This window comes from Macrobrachium nipponense, chromosome 5 (assembly GCF_015104395.2).
Source record: "Macrobrachium nipponense isolate FS-2020 chromosome 5, ASM1510439v2, whole genome shotgun sequence".
NCBI classification, from domain to species: domain Eukaryota; kingdom Metazoa; phylum Arthropoda; class Malacostraca; order Decapoda; family Palaemonidae; genus Macrobrachium; species Macrobrachium nipponense.
In genome coordinates, this window is record NC_061107.1 from 112,852,681 (window position 1) to 112,879,955 (window position 27,275).

The window sequence follows — 27,275 nt, forward strand, 5'->3', positions numbered from 1 at the left end:
TTTCAATGACCTTCCTGTCCTCATCCAACTATTGGGGACGCCTTTATCAGGAGCATGAATCGATCTGTATGTTCTTGTTCCCAAAACCCTCTCTAACTCTAACCCCCTCCCCAGCCCGCATACAGTGTGCCCTCTTACCTCTTACCCTCATTTCTCTTTCATTTTCATAGGTGCGCTTTCACTGGGCCATTTTCTTCTTATCGATCTGTTAACTAATAGGGTGCTCTAACTTGGAGTGGACTCTACTTACCACTCCGAGTACAAACGATTGGTAAAAGAGAGAAAAGAAAAAGGTTGGGCCACTATAAATGAGGATGAATGGTTAGGAGAGAAGCAGACAACGTCAATAAAAAGAAAAGAATGAAATTAGGTTAGAAGGCTAACGAACCAGTGTGAGTGACCAGCATTAATAGAACCAGAAGAACTTAAAACGCGTATAGAAGAGTTCTCAAGAGATTTACATCGCAGTGGAAAGAATTCTTTATGAAACTCGTGTAAAAATCGGGTGAGAGAAGTCAAAATTAGACAACGTTACATACTGTTTACTTCTATTTCAAAATAATAATTTCCTGCTCATCTTTTCACAGATGTACATAGTATTACTATTGTAAACCATTACAATTCCATTAAACCCCCCCAAAAAAATTTAAATTCCGTCCAAATTTTGCTTGGATATTCGCAATATTCAAGGATTACAAATCACATCCTAAAATGGCTCCCATTCCAAACAAAAGGAAAAGAAGCAAATGGCTAAACAAACGTGAAAGGCGTTTCCATTAGCACCCGGCGCAAACCATTTCATCTACGGATAAAATCAATACAGACAGACGCAGACAAATTCCCTCTAGCAACTGAGATAGGCCCAAACCATAGGCCTAAGAAACTGGGCTAAGAGACGGCTAAAAACATCGCCGCTTTGGCATCTTAAGAGCAGAAACCCGATTTTCTTTAGTGGATAGGATGGCCATTCGAAATGCTCTCCTAAATGAAGGTTAATTTTGTATAAGGATGATGGATGCGGCACGTCTTCTGTTTTCTTAAGAAACTACTCTCCGGGCGAATGACTTACGAAGGAATATTAACGGAGGCATCTTCATTTTTCGTAAAAAGAAAGCAATTAAATTAATAATTTTTATTCTCGGATTATTTAAGTGTCCCGCCTGTGACCTTTTGATGAAGTATCCTAGTTAAAGAAATTACTCAAACAACCAGAAAGAAATACAAGATTATATGAGTCTACAACTTAAGAGAGAGAGAAATATAAACATGCTTCCGATTATTAATCTTAGTTTATGTTAATGTGACAAGAGATCTAGTGTCAAGATATTCATCAAATAAGCATTTCGCAGTCTTTTCGCTGGATTTATCCTTTCACTGACAAACAAGAGCAGGGTAAGTATTCAAAAATTTAATCGAAAAGAGTTTGGGTCATTTCGTTGCATTTTTCTTTTGTAAAAATTAGACTAGTGTATATGTAATAATTTGATAAAAAAAAATCTATATTTTATTCTTAATAGAATTGGTCCCTAATACTATAAATCATTTTCAAGGAAAACCAATTCCTCGGCGGTCTGAAGCATACCACAACAAAAGATCGCAGGCTACATTCTATGGCCCCTTTCAAAATGAGGAACTAGTGGATTCAATATATGGTAGGAGGATGGGAATGAATCCGTTCTTTCACACAGCCGCTCCATGGAGGTCCCCAGTCGCCTTGATGGGGAATACGTCCATATTTGGTTCGTCTTTCGAAGCTGAAAATAATTCTGACAGTGAAAAAGGAAAACACTTAAAAAAAGAATTTTCCTTTTTATATATATAAGAATAGGCGTTGTCAGAGAAAATATCTGAAAGCAATTTTTTTTCTTTTCTTTTTAACCAAGCAAACTACGAACCTAACAACTTTCTGGTACCCGTATGCAAATTCTGCTATTTTGTCACCATAAAATGGACAAGGAAACTACTTGGGCTAGCTTCAAGAAGACTATGTTGACTTGAGCAGCGAATTATATGTGTACCTGGTGGTTACTTGGTTCGATTCTCGGCTAGGCCAACGCGGAATTAGAGATAATTTATTTCTGGTGATAAAAATTCTTTCTCGATATAATGTGCTTCGGATCCCACAATAAGTTGTAGGTCCCGATGGGTGACCAATTGGTTCCTAGCCACGTAAATATATCTAATCCTTCAGGGCAGCCCTAGGAGAGCTGTTAATCAGCTCAGTGGTCTGGTTAAACTAAGATATACTCAACTCTCTCTACTGAAGTTCGTAGTCACGGTGGAGAACGGTGACGGGCCAGTTAAACTATATGCCAAAAATTTCCGTAAAAAAAAAATAAATAAATAAAATAAAACTTACCCCTAACTTAACATGAGCAGGTTTACACAACTTTGACCTAAGAGAATTTCGTAAGTGGTGGCTAGTCAACTACTGTGGGTTACAGTTACGTATCGCATCCCAATACTGCCGAATGCTGTAAGGTTCAAAGACTATAGAAAATTTGTCTGTTCGTGCGCTGCGTAAGGAACTGGGGCTCTTCGGAGTGGATAGTATCAAGGTTATACTATAAAAACAATTCCATGTCATTTCTTACAGTGCTACAACAACAGGGCTTAGGCATCCATCCCTTCAAAAATAATTCTGAGGATCAAATCAGTTTCCCACCCTGAACAATGTCTAACGGTCATGATGAGAGTATCCTTTACAAAATATACAATTGTACTTGTTTCACTACTGCACATAGACACAGACAGACAGACACACACACACACGTATATATATATATATATATATATATATATATATATATATATATATATAAGGATTATATATACACATACGGAAATGAGGTTAAGGTTTAATCACATAACCTAGGGAGAGATTAGAAAGTTGAGATGAGTAAGCACAATGCCCATGGTACAAAAGTCTCTATGACGTTGGTTACAAGGCTCACTCTACCAGTAAACAAGATGCTTGGTAAATACAGTTTTATTAAACTTTGCCATAATAATTATAACACTATCCTTAGGAGGGACGAAATAAATACACAACAATTGATATGTAGGTTGGACGTGATTATTGTCAGATTTTTCTTAACTAACTACATAACACACATACAATAAGTAATTATGCATATATGTACAAAAAAGAATCTATTACTTAGGTTACAAGTACAGCAACTTAGCAGCATATATACAAAGGTAAAGTACACTTCATCCTAGTAGAAAAAAACAATCTGTTAATAAAGTCACTGTCATGAGTAACTTTCCTGTAACGAATTCCTCAATTCTAAAATTCAAAACTACTACGGGACGGACCCACCCTGTCGCATCCCGCCAGTCGCTATTCCCTTCTTTGTTGGAAGGCAAAAAAAAAAAAAAAACAGCTTATGGCAGCGAGGCGTTAAAACACCCTCTGTAATGAAGAACTGTAGTCTTTTTTTTTTTTTTTTTTTTTTTAATCAGTTGGAATCGGTAAATCATAACACACTCAGTTTTCGGGGTGCAAGGAAACGACAGGAGCAAAGAAAGAAAGAGAAACATTTTGTTATGATACTTTCGTACATCTGGCAGTCTGACCACCAGCCCCAGCCACCAACCAAAACTTGTTCCCCTTTTTCTTACGGACGCTGCTGTAGCTGCCGCGGACGCCTGCTTGGCCTCTCTTTTGCTCAGCTGATTGTATATCAGCTGGGAGGAGAGAGAGAATGTTTATGTACACGCAAAGCGTCGCATATTCTGTTCTTTACATTTTAAAGTTACAAATTCATGATATTATCCTATTTGAAGATCTATTGTACGTTGAATAAGGGACCTCTACTCTGCAAAACGCCTCTTGAAGTGTTTAAAATAAGATCTTGTTCTAAATAGCGAGGTCCATGGGTAAACCAAGCCTACTTCACTTAAGCCTAACACCCAATAGCCTTTGAAAACTCGATTTTGAAATTGCTGAATAAAATTTCTTTGTTTTACTGATAACATTTACAAGGGAGCATTGAAGAATTCTAAATTTTTATATTCAATTAATTAAATTATTTTCTTATTTTCTTCATGTATAGAAAAAGTAAAACATATATGATAAGTTACTGTCAAATCACGGATACAACAGTAATTATATATATAAAATAAGAGAGCTGACGTTGAAAGGTTTACATATGACAGTCAGTGCAGCTGCACGGCGAGATTTTGGAGAGCATTGCAGACAGTACAGGGAAATATGAGCATAAACCAAAGATAATTATGTGGCCGATAAAAAAAGTAATGTGAAACGAATGTTACAGAATACGGTGTCATGGCGTAAAGGTGTCGAGACCAGTTAAGTTCTCAAGTCTGAAGCTGGTTTCAAGAGACTGTTTGTGAGAAACACCCATCTATTCACACTAAGTGACAATCGATGTTTATCTGTGGCGTCGGTGGGGCTGTAAGCGATTCCATTTATTTGTGAAAAACAATAGCCATAGTTGAAATGCAAGAGCATTTACAGACAGTAAAGGGAAATGTGTTCCTATAATTAAATATTAATATTACAGATGCACAGTTTTTCCTGGAATACAAAGCATCTCATAAGATATACATTTACAAACTTCCTAACCATAACTTGGGCAGATATATTCTCTGGACCTTCGAAATCGTCATAGTTCTTCCAGAATCGTTATCAAGGAATTAATTTCGTGGTGTAAAAAGACCAGAGAAAAAGAGGGCACAATAAATACTCAAACTATTCCAAGACAACTGTGGCAACAGGCATGAATGGATACTAAATCGAATGCAAACACAAAGTGAATTGGTGCAAACGCAATGGAAAACGCTTTGCCACAGCAACAGCACCTCGACAAACAACCAAATGACTCATCAGTATCCACGAAACAAAATTGTAAATGGAAGTTCTATGAACATCATTAGCGGATATCAAAGGATCCATTTAACTTAATAAAAAGAGAGAGAAAAAATGACGCTGAAAACACAGGCGCATATCCTCTACAGCTTAGGATACCAAATAATTTTCTAATTTAGTAGAGAAAATACAAATGGTGCCGAGTATCTGGTAACTCGCGAGACCTGGAGGCCGCAGCGTTGTCATATCATGTAACCACAAATACAGTGGTGCCACATTTCAACTTAATAACCATATGTTGTAATTTTGAGCTTTATTTCTTAATCTTTTGAGTTTTAAAAGTTGTAACGAAAGCCTACATTTTAAATTATTGTTATTTACATTTAATTAAAGAAATACTGCAAATAATAATTTCCAAAAAATTTATGAAATACGATCATTTGAACTATAAAACTACACACAGAGCAGACCTAATGTAAACGTACAAACCTTATACGAAACAAAATATGAAAATCATAATATGGAATTCAATAACTTCAAAAACTGAAAAGTTGGTAGCTGAAAAGAATAATTTCTACATTTACAGACTACAAAGATAAAAGAAAAACTATATAGCACAAGTTGGCAACACAAACCTCGCGTGCTTGCCACAGTAGCAGATGGTGTTACTTTTTCCACAATGGTTCGCACATTTCCATATTTTTTCGAACAGTCATATTTTAGAATATACGTCTCATAAAAATGTCATCAACCTTAATCTTTCACAGCTAACAAAAAGTTACAGAAGCACATCTGAAAAAGCAAATACACTTCGTTTGTATGCTCATGAACTCTAGAAGAAGAAATATTATTCAGGTCTCTTGTCATCACATAAACTGTCAAAAGGAATAAAGAATTAACCTCGAAAGCTTGACAAATCCCACGTCATATAGCTATCACCCTTGGCAACGTCCAACTTGCTGCAACTTCTCATCGAAAACATTGTTACAAAAAGGCAGTTCTTGAAAGAACAAGCCATTAATATAAAGATAAATGGATACATTAAGTTACCAACAACAATAACAATAATATTCAAGAAAAGTTTAATCTACTGCCACTCGCTGACAAAGAAGTTAATATTTGTGTGTGTTGTGTGTGTTATATATATATATATATATATATATATATATATATATATATATGTGTGTGTGTGTGTGTGTGTATCACATGGAAGCCTTTGTAAAGGTCCAAAGAAAAGAATACTTTCTAAAAATGCTAGCAATAACATCAAAATACGAGATTCAAATTTAGGGAAAACAAATTTTGCAGACAACAAGCAAAAAAGCGATTAACGTGGATGCAACGATACAATTAGTCACAATAATAAAAGTATTGTGATAACTAAATACGGGATTGTCGTCGGGGAATTTAGTCAGGGGTACCCGAGGTTGAAAAAATCTCTATGGGATTTTCACAGCAACAATGAAAAGCAGGATTTTTGTTGCTGTTAGAAGTAATTAAAAAAAATTTTGCTTTAATATCTCTGACCTATATTAATAATAATGATGAAAAGCAGGATTTTTGTTGCTGTTAGAAGTAATTAAAAAAAATTTGCTTTAATATCTCTGACCTATATTAATAATAATGATAAAAACACAGAGCCATAGAGAAGCTAGCTCAATCTTTATCAATTAAACATCAGATATTCCAGGCTACAAACAAACTTTTTCCAAACAAACATGAAAATATACTGACATAAGTGTCCACATCAGCGTTTCTGGCTATCCGAAAAACAAACCTATTATACGCAAAATCAACAAGAGTCTTCAAGCAAAGCAGTTAGAAGACTACTACTAAAGAAGGAAAAAGATGAAAATAATCGTAAAGTATAAAATACAATCAAATAGAGTACTACTACGATAAAACTTGAAAAGAAGTCTACGGGATTTACTCGTCTTTTACCAGCAAAAACTTAATCCTTCATGTTCCCAATGAAGAAATTATGGTGGGAGTACAAAGTCCAATACAATCACTACTTAATGATTAGTCACTAAAGTAATACGAAGCTGAAATCTTTTCAAGCTGTTACTCAAACGAGAGAGAGAGAGAGAGAGAAAATGTAATTCACGTGACCCCTTTTGCATAATTGTTTAATGCCTAATACTAATTAGAATCAGAAGTTAACAAAAACTGCATAATTAATTCATTTTTTCATTATTAAATTTTCTTGGCCTCTCTCCAACTTTTTGCCGAATTAAATGTAGGCGTCTTCACTTCTGTAGTTTTCTTTCAGATTTCTATGACACAGGAAAATATAGACACTTAAATCACACAAAGACTCTCATTCTGCTTTACACAACATATACATTATCCATGTTCATAAACATGATCGCGAAACATTTCCAAAACCTACAGACACATGATAACCAAAAATCTCACTATAGCGGTGACATGGAAGCATACACAATTCGATTACAACTAACTGTTTTGTTATTGCAAGTTGAATATAACTGGCCTAATGCCAACAAACACAGAAACGCGAAAAAACACTTCGCCCCCGGGTGGGCTCGAACCACCAACCTTTCGGTTAACAGCCGAACGCGCTAACCGATTGTGCCACGGAGGCATGAAGCCTAGTCGTTCTTACTGATGATAAACCATCCCATATAAAATTCGATTTAAGTATAATTTTATTTTCGTAAATGTAAAATCAACATCATGACTAATACATAAACAGACATCCGAAACACACACATACACACAAGAATGTCCGTTACAAAAGTTGTTGACGTCAATGTTTTTCAATCATGTATCAACTGCAAGTCTGGTAGTTTTACTCCAATTAGGTTAATTGCCTTAACCAGCACTGTTTTTCGTTCCTTCACACTCACACTCTCTCCCCCCCCCCCCCCCCCCCCAACACAAACACACTCACATCCCACCAACCTATATTTAGCATTTAATACGAATCTAGGGTTTTCTGTTTTGAAATCTTATAATTTTCAATTTGTATTGATGAGAAAGAATAAATATTTCAATCCATGCTACTGAAATTCTTATGTTTCCGTTCTTCAATGAGCACGAGTCGCGCCAAGCAAGCTTTGCCACAGCTAAGATGTATGTTGAGTTTTACGAAATCCTTTTTACTTCTGTGATTTCGAACCGCTAATATTTCTCATTCGTACTTATTTCCGGCTCTATGACCAATGACCGTAATGAGTGAGAACGTAATCACTTGTATACAAAATTAGAAGTTTGGGCTAATTTCGAGGTTTCTTCACAAAACAGTAACCATCTTTATGAAACATGCGAGCTTTCTTTTCTTGAGATTCAGCCTTCCCTCTTCCCCAGGGCAATTAAAGGACATGCACGCACATCCAGCTATGATAAAGCGCTTCAAAGTTAAATTTCACAGTTATTGCCACACAGAACTTCAATGATAAGATTTGTTTTGTCCCAAGAAAACTGATTCAAAGAAAAGAAAGCGCAGGTGAAACAAATACCATATAAATAAATACCAATGAAAAATAACAACCAACCGGGAAGGGACTGTGTAAGCAGCTTATCACCAATTTATGAATGAACAGAAGTAAACACAGTAGTAAATGACCAAACAAACACCCGTACCCAAACCCAAAGGTACTCACTCACCACAGACTTCAAAATTCCAAAACAAAAGGATTGACTTCTATTTGACTTTTAAGTTGAGACCAAAAATGGAGGACTGATTGTGGAAGTAACCTTGAATTAGAAATGAGATATTAGCTATTTAATACCTTGACTACCAACAAGCAAGGTTCTGAGTACTGTACAACCCATGTACTTATAACAGTAAGCCCCATTATTGACAAGTTACTGTCCAAGCGTCATAACTCTATTAACGAAAATCAATAGGAATGCTTAGCTGGTATCACAGAACAAATCAAGAGTCATTTAAGACTTGGGGAAAAACTCAGTCCTACGTTAATGATCAAGTGGATAATCCTACTCCACCGATACCCCTCCCAAACCACCCCCTTTCTCTCTCTCTCACACATACACACACACACACACACACACACACTATATATATATATATATATATATATATATATATATATATATATATATATATATACATACGGTACATGCTTAAAAAAAATCTCAGCAGATGCACGTGACTTCATTAAATAAGCGAATACCACAGGAAAATGATAGTCAGAAATCCAAGCGCTTTCTTCTTTACTAAAACATTGACAATGTCTTAGTTAAGACGAGAGCGCTTGGATTTCTGACTATCATTTTCCTGTGTATTCGCTTATATATATATATATATATATATATATATATATAAATATATATATATATATATATATATATACACACATATATATATATATATATATATATATATATATATAGATATATATATATATATACATATATATATATATATACGGCGCGCCTAACGCCAAAATTCTAATCATTAGCGCGTCGAACCCAAGTACAAACAAATCATCCACCTCTCTTAGGGAGGAACGCGTTCACTCCCTGGATACCCTTCCATTTCAAGGCCATCTGTCTCGCACTTTCTAAGCTTATCTCCTCGTTCTCCTCCCACTACCACCACTGAATTGTACAACTTTCACCAACTTATTATTTGTTCCATTCTCTCCTCATGACTGAACCGTAACAAACTTTTTTTGTCATATCCTTAAGCTGACCATTTCTTAGGAGTCTATACCTCTGCACATTGCCAACACTTTCTATCTGTTTAACACCATATTTACTACGAAAGCAATTCATCTCCACAGGTATCAAATTTGCCTGTTTCAGCTGTCAGGGGGCATTTCTCTGTGCTTTTCTCCAGAGTTCGTTCTTGAGGACAGATAGTTTGTTGTTAGTGTAGCTTCATGGCAACAAGGAGGGCCCTTGCCCCTTGATAGCTGAAACAGGCAAATCTGATACCTGTGGAGATGAATTGCCTTTGTAGTAAATATGGTGTTCAAAAGATAGAAAATGTTGGCAATGTGCAGAGGCATAGACTCTAAGAAATGGTCAGCTTAAGGATATGACAAAAAAGTTTTCGTTACGGTTCAGTCAAAAGGAAAGGATATATATATATATATATATATATATATATATATATATATATATATATATAATAAAAAAACAACAACAGCAAGCTGGTATGGATGATAAATATCGTATAGACCACATCTCAAATCTTTGAGATATCATTTCTCTATATACTATATGATCTCTTCTTATTTCAGTATAATACCCTCTTAAACATTTACGCAGCAATATCACATACACACTAAACCAATATTACATACTTGCGTACATACTTATTGGACCAACGTATCTACGGAAGGAAAATACGTCAAAGTTGTGGAGAATTGTTTGTGTAGTAGATGTGGAGTTAGACAGAAAGGGTTGGGATAAGTTTAGCGTAAGGATAAGGCAAAATAGTTTTTGATACGGTTCAGCCATGAGGAAAGAATGGATGAAAGCCGTGTAATTCAATGGTGGTAGGATGAGCAGGAGGAAATAAGGCCTAAGAAATCAATTAATCATAACCAGTCCCAAAGGATAGCTTCGTTATTTCAAATACCAACGCTTTCCTTTAGGACCGCGGTTATAAGTCATTTGTCTAGATTGAAGAAAGATTTCATCCCAGCGAAATACAGTTATAAACACTTCGGTTTCTCTTTATCGCCTTAAATCTGATATACCTCTCGTGAAATTCAGTACTGAACCCAGTGAACTGATTGTCTGAACGATTTCTCAAAGCACAAGGAATCCATTGAACCACAGTTATCTGTTGAAACTTGCAGATAAAATAATGAGGAACTTTCATCCAACACAGATAGCATTCGGTGCACTAGATCCGGATTCAAACAAGCACACATTGATAATAATTGATTTCCGTTAACAGCCAGACAGGCAAACAGACAAAACGAACTGAAAACACAACCTTTTAGGAAAATAGTTATATCTCAGGAACGGCCAAGGATGGAAGCCCTATAGGATGTGGAGGAGCAGTGCGATGGAAGGAGAGATGTGGATGTGAGAAATGTGGGAAGTGTTGTAGGAAACGTAATAGATGTGCTGTAGGGAATGGGACTGTTGTTTTTGAAAAGGAATGAAGATGCGCAGGTGCGGGAATAAAGGTGCGCAGAAAAAACGACGACGGTCACACGTCAACTGATAGGTTTTGTGTATACTATGGGGGAAGGGGGTTACATGTGGGTGACTAATTATCAACGAGCAAAATAATGCTTCAAAAAGTTTACTTTAATTACTGATGTTCTGTTGTCCGATGCAATGCATCAAATGTGTCATTTAAGCCTTTTCATGACGTGGCTCCTGTTCGGTGCTGAAATAAACTGAGGTACACTGGTATTCGGTGTTACTATAACAACAGCCTAGGCTAACTCATCTCAAACTTAGTTGGCCAAATTGCCTTATATTTATAGCAAAAATTCTAATGTTACAGTCAGGAAACAAAAATATATAAAATTGACTAAGCCATTCCTTAGCACCATTATCATGACTCAAAATATTATGAACACGTTTCAGGTGTACGTGAAAATTTTCGACATAAATTTCTTTTAGAATTTTCCAATTTTACAACAAATCAAAAACCTTCAAGTGTTTGTAAAACTTAAGAAACCTCTGAATGTTCTATTTCATCAAAGTCCATTTCAAAAGGTTTTCCAGTTACAAGCAAATATTCGGGGGATATAATTTAATTATTTTACTAGTTTATTTTGCCAATTCATAACCGAAAAACTTTATTACTTTCTCAGGTCTCCCTACTTTTCAGGCGATGCTAAAACATTATCAGTTTGCCAGTGATATGGATATTCCAATGTCGTTATATTTCACTGTATGAAGATTCACTTCATCATGCTACAAGTCAGGACTGAAGTCTCATTACTGATCAATACAGAAAAAACGTTCGTCAACATACACACGAGTCATTTGATTACAAAAAAATTAAACCAAAAATAATATACTCCAAAAGCACGCACGCTTTTGGGACATGTCACCAACACAGAGTATCTAAACAGAAAGTTTCAATCATGTTTTCAAACACGACTGAGAAACAACTCCTGAGAGAGAGAGAGAGAGAGAGAGAGAGAGAGAGAGAGAGAGAGAGAGAGAGAATTCTCAGAACATTCGTCACAAATGATTTACAATACAGCATACACCCAATTCCCATAGGGCCCCACTGTAAGGACTATAGGCCTATCTAAAGGAATAATCCTAAGTCATTTGGGTGGATACAATAATTAAAATCCTTTCCAAGTTTGGAGGCACAAAACACTCGGTAATGTTTTATTTAATCATCCCACACTTGGGGCTAACATTATATTTTTCGACGTGAATGCATAAAATACTAATATCTATAACTTGACCTAGATAGGGTATGAATGGCCAACCCCATAAGTAACGATTTATAGAGATCATCATCAAGCCAAAGTGTGCACTCTAGCTAATGGCATGGAAATATCTTCCCATTAACAACGTTTTATGAAATTCTCTACCTTGTATATCGAAAGGTGTGTTTTTCCTCATAACTTACAGGAGACATAAAAGACATTTGGTACCAAGAAAGCATTTTTCATTATCGGTAATTTCTTCATTTAAATTCCTTTTACTCTAACGGAATATAAACTAGTTTCATGCTTACGAAGAAGCATGGGAGGACTCTGTTTTTACAGAGTCCAAGATAAGCAAATTAATCATCATTATTCTACATTTTTAATCACACAAACCCTTCAAACCTCTCTCTCTCTCTCTCTCTCTCTCTCTCTCTCTCTCTCTCTCTCTCTCTCTCTCTCTCTCTCTCTCTCTCCAACATTTTTCTCCTCTCCTGAGAGAAGAAAAAGGCGTCAAACAAAATATGAAAATGAGTGGGAAATACACATACATGAATGTTTCCGGATTCCTATATTCAATAACATTTTAGAAAGAAAAATCATTCCAATGTGGAATTTTCACAATTTGTTTTCTTACATTCTTCCATTTCTAAAAGCTTATTTAACTATGGATATTCGTAAGACAGATTTTTGGCCCCATCCCAACGGCAGAGAGCGAGTGAATGGAAGAGGAGAAGAGAGGCGAGAGAGAGAGAGAGAGAGAGAGGAGAGAGAGAGAGAGAGAGAGAACAAAACTGTACCAGGTCGAGCAAATACCACTACGAGCACAACGCGCAATAAAATGAAGTAAAAAAGATGAACGTTCAGCACGGAGAGACATTTCAATGAAACCATATAAGTGGTGCAACAGCCGATAAACAATTTGACCGTGACCGATTTCACCCTCAAACGCGTCCACACAACCTCTCTGCAGTTTCTTGCTTGTTTAACTATTAATAAAAATTTCCCGTCGTCATTCAATTCCTTCGTTAACAGAGAGAGAGAGAGAGAGAGAGAGAGAGAGAGAGAGAGAGAGAGAGAGAGAGAGAGAGAGAGACTCATTAATATATTTATGGACATCAGAATAATTAAAAAAGGCAATTGTGGCAAATAGAATAATTCTTTCATTTCTTTTATTAGGATTTAAGCGCAGATTATAAAAAAAATTTACTTTCGGGCCAATGATAAACACTATGGCAGGGAGCCTTCATACTATAACGACTGAAACAGAAAAGGTAACAAGAAAAATTGATTGAAAACGACTGAATTCGAACAATCCATAACAATTTTTCCTGCCTGTCAACAGCAGCTATCATTATATGAAAAAATATTCATAGATGAATGTGACCTCACATACAGATACATATTCCATAAAACATTCGTTTGAACTCCACTATCAGACTTTCAAAGCAGGACCCACTTAGAGATCCTGTTTCAAAGATACAAGAAATGGATTAAAATCCAGTGGTACGGTTATATTCCATATAGGTAAGCAAACTCGACAAAGCAGGTGGTGTAAGTACCTTGTTTATTTCTTAACTGTAACGAAATAACTTGATAGCTTGTCATTTTTCTTATGGATCGTATTTTACTTCAATTATGTGCAAGTTTCCTAGAGGAGATTTTGCGCATCTGGCTCGTTGCATGAAGGGAATAATAAAATGCAAAATAAAATTTGAAAGCGATAAACACGACATGAATATTAAATACAAATATAATGTTCATTCATTAGCTACTACAACCTACCCCCAACCCCGTAATAATGTTAAATTGAAAAAAGAAATGTTTTAAAGTAACAATCAAGGCCGCATAACTGGTGAAAGGAGATAACACAACGTCAACGACCATGGCGACTAAACGGTGTTTGTATTCAGAGAGAGAGAGAGAGAGAGAGAGAGAGAGAGAGAGAGAGAGAGAGAGAGAGAGAGAGAGAGATGCAGCTACCGCTACAAAGAAAAACTTCAGTAGTAAAGTTTAAAATGAGAGATGCACATGCGATACAGTTCATAGAGCACTCTCGTTTCAGATCACAGACAGTGCATCTACGCAAGGAGTTCAAATATCTAAAGGTCAAGCAGGTTAGCAAAACCAAATTGGGACTGTGTCATCTATTCGGAGAACATTCGTTAAGAAAGTATCATCAAGAGAACTGAAAAAATGGGACTGAAACTGCGATTTTCACAATCAAGTAGAAAATGAACGAAGACTCATTTACAATACATACCGACACAGAAACCGATGCATTTCCAAAACATTTACTTAATGATATTTGTCTCTGAACATGTAGATATAATAATAGTAGTAGTAGTTATACTAATAGTAGTAAGGCAATCTATTTGGGATGGTTATCTTAATCTCTTTCTAAATCTATCAAAGAAAAAAAAAAAAACCTTTTAAAGGCATTCACAGTTTTAAGTTTAACTAATGACAGAGCACATTAAGCATAAGGTTAAGGAAAAGGTATGGTTGGATGATTTACATTAAATTCGCCTTATGTAACAGGAAACCATTACTTAAATCGGCTCGTTTATATGACTATGTTAAAGTTTATAAGGGACTCGCATGGGCATCCGGATTCAACGTACGGAGGCTAATTTAAGGTAGACCATTCATATTCTAAATACAATTAATAAATTGTAAAAAATTTTATGCAGCATTAATTAAATGTTTACTTAATAAAAACCACTTCTGCTATCAATAAATGCTGCTATTAAGTACCTGAAATTATTATGTCTTTTTTACTGCAATACAAAATGAAGTTCTTATACACCTTTTGGACGTGTTATTCCCGATGCATTAAAATGTCATCTGATAAAAAAAAAAAAAAACTGTGAAATAGTGACCAAGCTAACATCAAATATCCACGTGCTACACAAACTTAGCACTCGGATATCATGTTGGATTTCAATTTTGAGTACAGAACCTGTGCTCAATAGGAATAATCCACAGCACAGCGAAACCAACATTTATCTTTCTTGACTGCTTAGTGGATAAGTCATAGTCACCCCTGTATCAAACACACTATTTGGGGCTTAATATTCAAATATAAAAAGTCATAAGTGAATTCGTCACAAAATTATCATCAAATAACAAACTGTTATAAAATGTAGTAGTATTGTTGCCATGATGATAAGCTGCTTTCAATTCTACTGGTAAGTCACTGCCACCTCTGCGTTTATCCCAAAGGTAATGGGTTTCGATCCTAACTAGGGCACAAATGTTTATATATATATATATATATATATATATATATATATATATATATATATATATATATATACATATATAATTCCCTTTAGGTGTATATTTTTCCCATCCAATGACACAAGCACTGAGATATCTAATTCCGCTTGGTTGTACATTTCTCCGAAGATAAAGTGAATTCAATATAAAGTAAAATTCTTGGCTTGATATATGACGGAATAGTCACCCGTGAATTGGTAACATCATCATGAAATAGGCCGAAGGGACGCTGCAAAGCCCCTTAGTTATGCAAACTGTGCTTCACGTGAGCAGTGAGCTACACCGGTGGTACTACTCCAGTTCTCGAGCTACAAATGACAACTCCAGTTCTCTAGCTTACTTGACATTTGTTCTGAAACTCAAGCCGACGATTGGACTTGCCGAAAATGAGGCTGACAATTGAACTGACATTAAATTATACTTATGGAAATGATGACACTTGATCTGAACCTTTACTGACACCTCTTGAAACTCAAGCTAATGATTGGTTTACTAACATTTTCTCTAAAAATGCTGACGGCTGTTTTGAATCTTTTACGGAGATTGTACTGCGAGTTATGCCTTACTTTGACATATGAGTTGACATTTTTCTAAAATCTAAAGCAAGCTGAAGCTTCGACCGACTAAATTTCGTCGAAGTTTTGCAGATTCTTGAACTGATATTTGCTGAAGATCGTTAATATTTTTATTCTGATGCTAAACTTCGGTAACGCTACTGACATTCTGTCTCTTACAGAAAAATAACAGCTTTCCATAGAGAGAGAGAGAGAGAGAGAGAGAGAGAGAGAGAGAGAGAGAGAGAGAGAGAGAGAGAGAGAGAGACCCACTTCAGGGAAATGGTAGACAATAATTCAGTAAGAGAAAATCATAACTTACATTATTTCTTGAAGACACGAAAGCTAAACAGCGATCTCATGACCTTCCTCTTGGAGGAACTTTGCAATATACGCCAAAAGGAACTGTACCTTAATCTACAAAATTTTCTTCCGTGTACAAATGCTGGAAAATGCGCATTTCCTAAGAAACAGAAGATTAAGAAGCGAAAAAGATAAAAACAAACTACGCAGAGAACGAGAACAGACGTACTTTTTGTATATGACAAAAAGCAGGTTACACTAACTCGCTGGAGTTAGTAGCGCGGTACATTCGTTATTAAAATAAAAATAAAAAGTTACAAGTATTTTTCACGCGACGTGAAATCATAATTGTGCCATTAGTTCCGTTAAAATGAAAACTCCCATACATCTCTGTCACTAGGTGGTTTACGATTGGCAAATTAAGCAGCACAAGCATGGAGCCTTGAACAGGTTATCAACTTTCTAAAACGTCGCCGCCGCTGTTGTTATTGCAGGTGCTCCTCCAACACCAAAGCCTTCTCATGCATAATTAACAAACGGGTCAACACATACCGCACGTACTCAATAGAAATCAGCAGCAGCGCCATGCACCGATGCTCGGTTCGACGACTGATTTTGTGGTCGTCTTGCTTTTGCAAGGCACTTTCTATCTTACTTTTCGCGGACTTTTCGGAGATGCTACACCATTCCTTTTCTTCTACCATCCTTTTTCTGCTTTTCGTCACATTTTACTTCTTTGAATCTTGTTTCTGTTTCTAATGGCCATTGCATTTTACAAAAGCCTGTCCCACAGGTTTATGGCTTACTACTGTTTCTTTCTTCGGGAATGTGTAACGATCATCATTAGTGATTCTTCAAGCATGAGCTTACACAAAGGGCCTATTGTCCGTCCTGTACATAATCAAATAAAAAAATACACTGCACGAGAATGTCATCTTAAGGTGTACTTTACGTAACATACACAAACACCAGAAACACGCTATATATGTATACGCATGGAAATAACCTTATGATATGTGAGAAAATGTTATAGGACAAGAAAATCTTAATATAACAACAGATGAGAGAAACAGTCTTCAGGAAAACAAATAGCTCTTAAACAGTCACTCGATAAACATACAACCATATAATCAAACTTGATTTTGCTTAAGACTGAATTTTCGGTTTCGTTACGTTGATGTACAAATTTTATCAATCAATTAATTAACATAAATATTCCACCAAATTTAAATACTGTAATTTTTCCTACATAGGAATGAAAAGCTACGCGCTCCGTGACCAAACGTTCCCCTTAGGCCCCCTCCACACGGTCGAGCTTTGGTCGACGAACTTTGTCGGATGTGACGTCAGAAACGGAGGAATAGCGAGAAAAGTCAGAACTTTGCCGCACTTCCTCCGCTTCTGACGTCACATCGAACAAAGTTCGTCGACCAAAACTCGACCGTGTTGACGGGCCCTTACACTATAAAATGGCATGAGGAGGAAACTAATCTTTTACCAATACTGTTCTGATCACAATATAGTACATTGTATACCTAAAAGATACCCTTGTAATGATTAACTTTAATCAGTTCACCACAGACTAAGAAATAATCAATGCCTTTCTTCCAAGCGAGAGCCCCTAAGCTTGATTCCCAAGCGAGACGCGTTTCGTTAGAACCCACTCTACTTCTGCTGATCTACATCATTATACATCCAAGTTCTATAAGTATACCGTTTACAAAGCACAAATTCATGGTCACATAACTACCGTTTTGAATACAGTCAATTTATTTTTTTTTGTCTGTCAAGTACCTTGACCTCACACTGCAGTTATAAAGAGAATATTGTAACACTTTCTTCCTCCCCACGTGAATAAAAAATATTCAAGCATATATTCTTATGTACTAAATCATATATAGATATAGATGCTGAATATGATCATTATTATCCCCTCTTATTTTGACTTATTGTTACGACAAAAATTTTCCAAAAGTTGCTAATAATAAAACGTTAGCCAAATGGTATGGAAGGGTAATAAATTCTGGCGCTAATCGCTGCGGGGGGTGGGGTTATAAAAACAGTATGCACAAGTATATACAAACAAATATAAACATATACATTCATATTATATATATATACTATATATATATATAGATATATATATATGATACCCCATATAATGTATAAAATTTCTATATAAAGCTGACTGTCGGATTACGTATGCATGTATATTCGCTATAGACAGCGAAACTACTGGCCAAATTGAACCAAAAGTCGGACATTATTTGTGGATTTTGTAGGGGACGGTTTTTATGGGGGGTGCCGCTTTTGATCCGGGTATCCCGCCATGCTAACTTCTTTATTATTATTCGTAGACAAAAAGAAAACCATATTCTGATAGAAGTTTTCACGAGGATTCCAAATATGCTCTTACTTTTCCTCTACAGTGAAAAATATTGATGATTTCGACTGTTAAAAAATGCCGACCTACGGTTGCCCGCCACCAGGCGCTAGCCGTCTTCTTCTATATAATATATAATATTATATATTAATCTATATATATATCATATATATAGATAATATATATATATATATATATATATATATATATATATTTATATATATATATATATATATATATATATATATATATATATATATTATATATATATATCTATATATATATGTGTGTGTGTGGTGCGTGTGTGTGTGTGTGGTGTGTGGTAGAGAGAGAGAGAGAGAGAGAGAGAGATAGAGAGAGAGAGAGAGAGAGAGAGAGAGAGTATGGAATCTAACAACCACGTAAATTATGCAACGACCAGGAAAGAAAAAGAAAATCTCAGAGGAAACACACCAACTCACGGGTGGACAGAGAGTGAGTGAGTAAGGCCCTGAGTGAGCCGGCCATGAAGTTTTCAACTTCCGATAGGTGGGATTTAGGGATCTGCCTCTACTCACCCTCCCGTGTGCAATTAAGACAGGATTTACTCCATAGAGAGAGAGAGAGAGAGAGAGAGAGAGAGAGAGAGAGAGAGAGAGAGAGAGAGAGAGAGACTCCTGATCGAGGGCACATCAAAACATGAAAAAGAGTTCAAATCCCTAAATCCCTTTCAAAAGGGAATGACGTAGGCGGTACTCTCATACAAGGAAAACAGACAAAATACTGACGAAATAGAAAACTGGCATATGATGAAAATACAATATACCCAATACCATCAGAAATTCTAAGAAAATTCATGTTTAATTTAGTGTGATAACAATTTTTTAAAGCACGGTCAAGTTTACGAAGACAACGATACACAAAGAGAATTGTTTTATATTATTAAAAAATCTACGATCTGTACAAATTCCTGTCGCAGAAGATTCAAAGGGATGAGAACCATTTCGAAGCTCAGACTGAAATTATATTACAACTGTATATTCTAAATATAAAATGGTACACGAATGTAGTAGGCCTACCACTACATAAAAATTAGCATTAAGAAAAAAAAAACACCTATTTAGCAGGCATAAGCACTTCATTAATTCCAATCCACCTGGAGATACTTCATCATATGTTCCCCGCGATGAATCTGATTGGCTTAGCAGGCGGCATTCTTGAGAAAATACGCATGTGTTTACGAAACTACTAAGAAATATGTATACTACATAAAAGTTCTCTCAGTCTTCACTACTTTCGTAAATTGCTGTCAACTAAGTACAAATAAATTCCATGAAAATCTTGCATCTTCCATCACTCATATCTATTAGCACAATTGTTTGCATAAATCATATGTTTATAAATAAACTATTACAGTTAAATATAAAATCTTATGCACACCTAACTACCATATGCATAATTCATTCCTTGGGAATTCCTCGGGACAAGAGGCACAAAACGTTAACAAATGGTGCCGCTGCCACTGGAAAACATTGTCTGGATTTGCAACTTGTACCTCGCAGTATGCATGTAAGTATGCACGTATATATACAAACATACATACATACATACATATATTATATATATATATATATATATATATATATAGATATATATATATATATATATGTACAGACATTATACATATTCCCTGAAAATATCAAGGAATATATATAGTGCTGTGATTTTACAGATTCACTGTAGCATATATATATAGTATATCTATATATATATATATATATATATATATATATATATATATATGCTACAGTGAATCTGTAAAATCAGAGCATATATATATTCCTTGATATTTTCAGGGAATATGTATAATGTCTGATTCGCTTGGGGAATATGTAAATTCCTTAAAATTTTCGGGGTATATACATATTCCCTGAATCATATTTAGAATGACAGAACAAAGGAAATAAACGAATGAACACATGTATTGACATCGATTTGTTTGGCAACGTTTTGAACCTTAGCCACCTGACTTCGACTCTTGCTGTACAGCAGATCGAAGAGAAACGATGCTATCGGTTGTCCCTTCGTCTTCGGGCTACAGTTCATACGAACATAAATCAAATTGATTCCTGGTATACTTCCCACTCAGACAAAGTTTCAGTCGCCAGTCACCATCTTGCTAGTGTCAACATCATGGCAAATCCAACTGTGTGTAATTTAGAAGCATATTTTCGGGAAGTTATTCAAAAGATATTCAGTAAAAAAATCTGTCTTGCTTCCGAAAGAGCAATACAACAACATTATTGCAAATCTGACATAGATTGCACGTCAGCAAAAAAAAAAAAAAATAAAAAACCGCCTCACGCATTGAGGATCCTATTTATGTTGCTACATTGGAGGATAAGTACGATATTATTAAGCGTGCTCACGTTGCAACTGGCCACGGAGGTCGCGATAAGATGGCGAAGGAATTAACAAAAAAAAAAGGCAGTATTATGCATGACGCCATATCAATTTACAACGGCCAACAACTAAAGGGGCTGTTGTTCGACCGATTCTGACAAAGAACTTTTGTTCCAGGTCACAGGTTGACCTTGTTGACACGCAGTCAATGAAGGAAGGAAACTATAAGTGGATAATGGTTTACCAAGACCACCTTACAAAGTCCTGTGTATTGAGACCTCTCATGTCAAAATATGCTGTGTAGGTTGCTTATCAGCTTTTTTTTTTTTTTTTTTTTTTCTTTTACTTGGCGCACCGGAAATTTTACAGAGTGACAATGGATCGGAGTTTACTGCTAGTGTTATAACCGAACTTGAACTGCTTTAGCCTGATCTCGTAATGGTTTATTGAAAACCTAGACATCCCCAGAGCCAGTGGTCAGTTGAACGCGCCAATTGTTTGGCTCAGATACAAAAGTAGGACTCACAACTTCCGCTCTTCCACATGATGTAACTCACCGTCTGCAAAGTGAGGACGATCTGCTGTCAGTAATTACAGATAAAACAACTTCAGTCGAACCACCAGCTGTAGAGCCACCTTCTGTCAACCAACGTCTATAGAAACGTCGGGAACAATGTTACGATTCCGATACCAATGGTGGATAGGGGTCATGGTGATCCAAAGAATATCGTGGGATTGTGGACATTAACGAAAATGATAACTACACGACTGCGGTGAAAAGTAGCATTCTGAGTGGGAAGTATACCAGGAATCAATTTGTTTTATGTACGTATGATCTGTACTACGAAGACGTGACAACCGATAGGATGGTTTCTCTTCGATCTGCTGTACAGCAAGAGTTGAAGTCAGGTGGCCAAGGTTTCGCAAAATGTAACTGTGCTCGCTCAAAACGTTGCCAAACAAATCGATGTAAATGTTTCAAACTAAAGGTTAAATGCAACTCACGTTGCCATTCAAGCCTGTATTGTGAAAACAAGGCAATGTTCTATATATTAATTATTTTGTGACTGACAATTAATTCTAGCTATTAGCTTGATTTTGGATGTTTTAAATATTGACTGTTTTGTGACTAGTTTTATTTTTTATTGAGTTAATAACTCATTTTATCAACTTAATTCATTTTAAGAGAGAAATATATTAGATAATTGTATCCCTGTGTTTATTCGTTTTTTCCTTTTGTTCTGTCATTCTAAATATGATTCAGGGAATCTATATAATTATAAGGTACACATTTAAGGGAATATGTTTATACCCTGAAAATTTTAGGGATTATACATATTCCCCAAGTGAATCAGACATTATATACATTCCATGAAAATATCAGGGAATATATATATACCCTGATTTTACAGATTCACTGTATCACACGCGCGCGCGCGCACAACCACATATATATATATATATATATATATATATATATATATATATATATATATATATATATATATATATATATATACATACATACATACACATACAACATTACTGATTATTCTCAATATAAGACTCAAACTCCTAGGAGAAATTAGATGAAGGCACAACTCCCCTCATGAACAAAGCAAAAATGGATTTATAAGCAAAATTGTTACCGGGTTCTAGGGAACACAGGAAAAAGTCGATGTATGTAATGTTTTCCTCTTTTTATCCTAATAAATAAGATAACAACGCTGCGAAGCCTCAATTACGTAAGAAGCAAAACTGTAACGCCTTAGAACCTTTTAAACCTTCATCCTTACTGAAATGTCCGCTACTTACCTGTCCACTTCGCACTTCGTTCAAGTACGAAATTTACTAAAGAAATGCACTTTATCATACTGAATTAGAAATTACAGTTGCGAATAACTAACATTTGTTACCGTACAAAAATGACTGCCAACCCTCGGAAGGGATTTTTAGTCTTCAGAGAACTATAAAATCTGGTTTTAGTCTTCGTTGTAATGGTAGTAACTATAAAGGACAGCGACAAGAGAAATAAGAGTTCGTCACCCATCAAAGCGCTATCTAGAACTGTAATTTGAATGAGTAACAAATATAGTGGGTAACTATTAGGTAGCTCTGTAACTTGATAACAAAGGAAAGCAGTCGAAAGTGGTTGGACACAGCTGAGATGAAAATCTAAACAAAATGCCGAATCCGTATGCAAACGTCTTCCCTTCATCTGCCCTCTGGTCTTCACGCTTCATCAAAAATATCATCTTGCCATTGATATCACGTCCGTAGGGGTTACCGATGAAACGCTGGTGGACATCCCAACGGCACCTTCAAAGAAAGGAAATGAAAAGATCTGCGATGGAAACGCCGATACGACACGATTGATCCACGCGATTCATTTTCGTGGACCGAGGAAGAAGGGAGGCGTTCCTGAATCGCTTTTCTTCGTCGCCTGTCTTGTAATAACTTATCATAGTCGGGTCCGTGTTCGAATTTCCTCATTCAATTTCGTTATCGTAATTCGTTCGCATTCGCTCGTCGTCCTGATTCAACGTCACACTTCTACCTATCTGAAAAGAGCACTCTCATTTCTTCTTACGTAAACCTCGTGCTCATAGTACTTATTTCAAGAAATACATTAATCTATATTAGTTTAATATATTACTTGCATTTCATGTTTTTAACAAAATAGCATTTTATCTTTTTTATTTTAGAAATGAAATATTTCATACAATTTCAGCACTTCCGTTGCATTGCTTTCTTATCTGACCACATATTCATTTCTTCCTCAACTGCCGTAGATGTACTGTTCTTTCATTCCAACAAACCACACTCGAATCATCTATTTATACTTTAATTCAACATCTCATACATTCCTCCTTTGTCATTTCATACTAGAAGTTCACTGTCAATGAGGCGCTATCAATTCCCAATTAAGGGATTAGTTTGCTAATGATCTTAACTACTGCCATTTAACTTTGTGTATTAAGTTTGGAGGAAAGCGGAAGAGGTACGGAGGGAAGAATGGCCTGACGCAATACAGTTGCTCCCTCACAATCATTCTCCATCATTCTCACTGATTAATTCCATATTCTCTCTCTCTCTCTCTCTCTCTCTCTCAATTAACTACTTGCTTTACCTAGTTTTGAGGGAAACTAGAGAAATCCTTGAGAGTGTATGGAATGGAATGGAATGTGCATTTGATGTCAAAGGCCAAGCACTGGGACCTATGAGGTTATTCAATGATGGCTGAAAAGGAAACGGACAGAAAAAAAGTTTAAAATGTATAACAGGATGAAAATCTCGCAGTTGCACTACGAAGCAATTGCTAGGAGAGGGTGGATAGCAAGATGGAAGAGAGATAATATGAATGGAGGTACAGTAAAATATATGAAAGGAGTTGCAGCTAAGGGCTAAAGAGACGCTGCAAAGAATCTTGTGTAATGCCTACTCTGCACCGACGGCACTAACCCCTACGTAGTTGCGAGTGTATGGCATGAACGCGTGCATAATCTCTGAAGGACAAACTTGTGGCCAGTCATGTAACACTTATTAAAAGAGTAAAACAAATGAATTTGTTTCTCGTTCGTTTGTCGGGAAATGCTCTTGAGCATTTCGGTTATTAGGATCTTTGTCATCATGAAAATCAGAAACTAATGAGCAGTAACAAAAACAAATATTCCGGGAAACTTCATTAACCTTGAGAAATGGGGTCCTTGGGAGTTTTTCTAGGGCTGGAATACAGTGACGTAAATAGAAAATAAATTAAAAATAAGATTACAAAGCTGTACTGAACACAAATATATAAAACTCCCATCTCCGTTTTTGGAATTTTGTGTGTTTGTGCTCACAGATTTGTAATATATATACACACACACACACCACACACATATATATATATATATATATATATATATATATATATATATATATATATATATATATATATATATATATATATATTACAAATCTGTGAGCACAAAAACACAAATTCAAACGGAGATATGAGTTTTATATATTTGTGTTCAGTTACGAACAGCTTTGTCTTTTTATTTTTACATTGTTGTTTCTATTTACGTCACTGTATTCCAGCCCAGAAAAACCCCATTTCACAAGGTTAATGAAGTTTTCCGGAATATTATATATATATATATATATATATATATATATATATATATATATATATATATATGTGTATATAATATATAATATATATAAGATATATATATAGATATGATATATATATATATATAAAATATATAGCGATGCCATGGTCCAGTTACGAATAGTTACGTGCCTGGGAGCAGGAAAACGCCAGGAGCAAAGGAAACCAAGAAGATGCTGGTTCTGGTCACACTCACAACAAAGACAGGAGAAAGGATACTACAACTACTTAGTGAAAGAATTGGCAACAGAAACTCCAGAAATGTACCGGAATTTCACAAGAATTACAGAGAAGTTCTTCAATGAAACTGTAGAACTGGTCACACCTTACATAAAGATGACCCATTAAACCAAGCCTGCTTGTTGTAATTACCCTATGTTTCCTTGCAACTGGAGAATCCTACAAGAGCCTGTCCTACCAATTCTGATCAACTTCCAACACAATCGGTGCTATTGTGCCCGTGACTTGTAGTACCATTGTGGCTGCCTATAGAGATGAGGTCATGCAGGTACCCAGCACCCCTAGAGCAGCAATTGATGGGAAACACATCCACAGCCAGAGCCCAGGCTGAGGAGGAACTCATTATTTAAATTAAAAAGAGGTTCTACTCTGTAATTCTACTAATAGTTGTTGACGCTGAGTAGAAGTTCCTATATGTGGATGTACGTGCCATAGGGTCCAAGTGTGATGGTAGTGTCTTTGCCATGACAGTTCAGCAAAATGCTTGATCGACATGAAGACAACCTGCTTGCCCAAGAAAGATTGCCAAACAAAACTGAAGATAAACCCCCAGTTGACTATTTCTTCATTGGAGATGATGCCTTCACTCTTAAGAGTATGATGAAACCCCATACATCTTCATCATTATCGTATCGAGTCCGTGGTTTTGGCCGCTTGTGTGTTGCACAGCTCTGATGAGATATATCATCATGCCAGGAGTGATGGAGATCAAATGGACTCTGTGACACATGAGGTCGTACTTGATAACTGGAGGTCTGAAGAAATTTTACCAAGCCTGACTCTCCCAACCCGGCAGACTGCAACCGTAAATAGCAAGTCTCAACATAACTACGTGCGTGAATATGTTAACTCCCCTACAGGCTCCGTTCAAGGGCAAGAATAAGTGATACAAGAAAACAATAGAAAATGCCTTTTGATACTAAAATCATGTTGAAAAATTATGTTAATTTCCTGAATAAAAGCTGATAGTAAAAAAATATTGATATTAATACGAAATAAAATTTGTTTTAAGGTGAATTCAGTGTCATATTTATATTTATAGCTATATCTGAAGTTCTCAAACTATATCAAGAATTCTGAAAATCTTGAAGGCAGCTGTGAGCAATTAATTCAGCTCTTGAACTTTCTCTCTCTTGTGACTGGGATAAGCTTTTAATCTTCTTCTGACTGAGTCGCTCGCCACAGACCTTGAATCGAGGTGTAATCTAGCCATCTGGGATTAGAGAAACTGTACCAACCGCTTCCTTTAGATTAAGTGAAGTGACCGTGGATCACAATAAAAATGGGATTATATATCACCACCCTTTATTCATTTGCTTAAAAGGAAAATTTTAATGATATTTCTCTCAATACATCCCCATTTTCATATTCAGACTGAATAAGTAAATTTATGTATATTGTGTACACACATACATCCAAGGGGACTTTTGATCTGTACAGTATTCTTTAAATGTTTCATTATTTCTTTTATCTGAACTTATGAAAACAAATCTTCATTCATATGCAATTTAATATTATTTTGATTTGTACAGTAGTTTTACAAGTTTCTGCTTTCTTTCTTCTTTTATCTGAACTTATGAAAATATATCACGTCTCTCTTCATATATAGTTTGCTATATTTTTTATTTGTACATTATTTTTTTTACTAGTTTCCAGTTTCATTTTTTATTTTATCTGAACTTATGACAATATCAACCTTCATTAATCTCAACTTTAATAATCTTTAAAATATTTGAGATGGTATGTAGTTGAAGAAATTGTTACTTACTGTGTTCAACATTCAGAAAAAGTA

The 27,275-nt window shown here is 35.7% G+C and overlaps 1 protein-coding gene and 1 non-coding gene across 5 annotated transcripts in view; both read right to left on the bottom strand.

Moving 5' to 3' along the window:
* The window catches only part of LOC135215601 (alkylglycerol monooxygenase-like), a 792,850-nt gene that overhangs the window by 693,938 nt on the left and 71,637 nt on the right, over positions 1-27,275 (bottom strand). The gene's annotated exons all lie outside the window — the stretch shown is intronic.
* Trnan-guu (transfer RNA asparagine (anticodon GUU)) lies at positions 7,366-7,439 on the bottom strand. Its single transcript has one exon. It is a non-coding gene; the product is annotated as a tRNA-Asn (tRNA).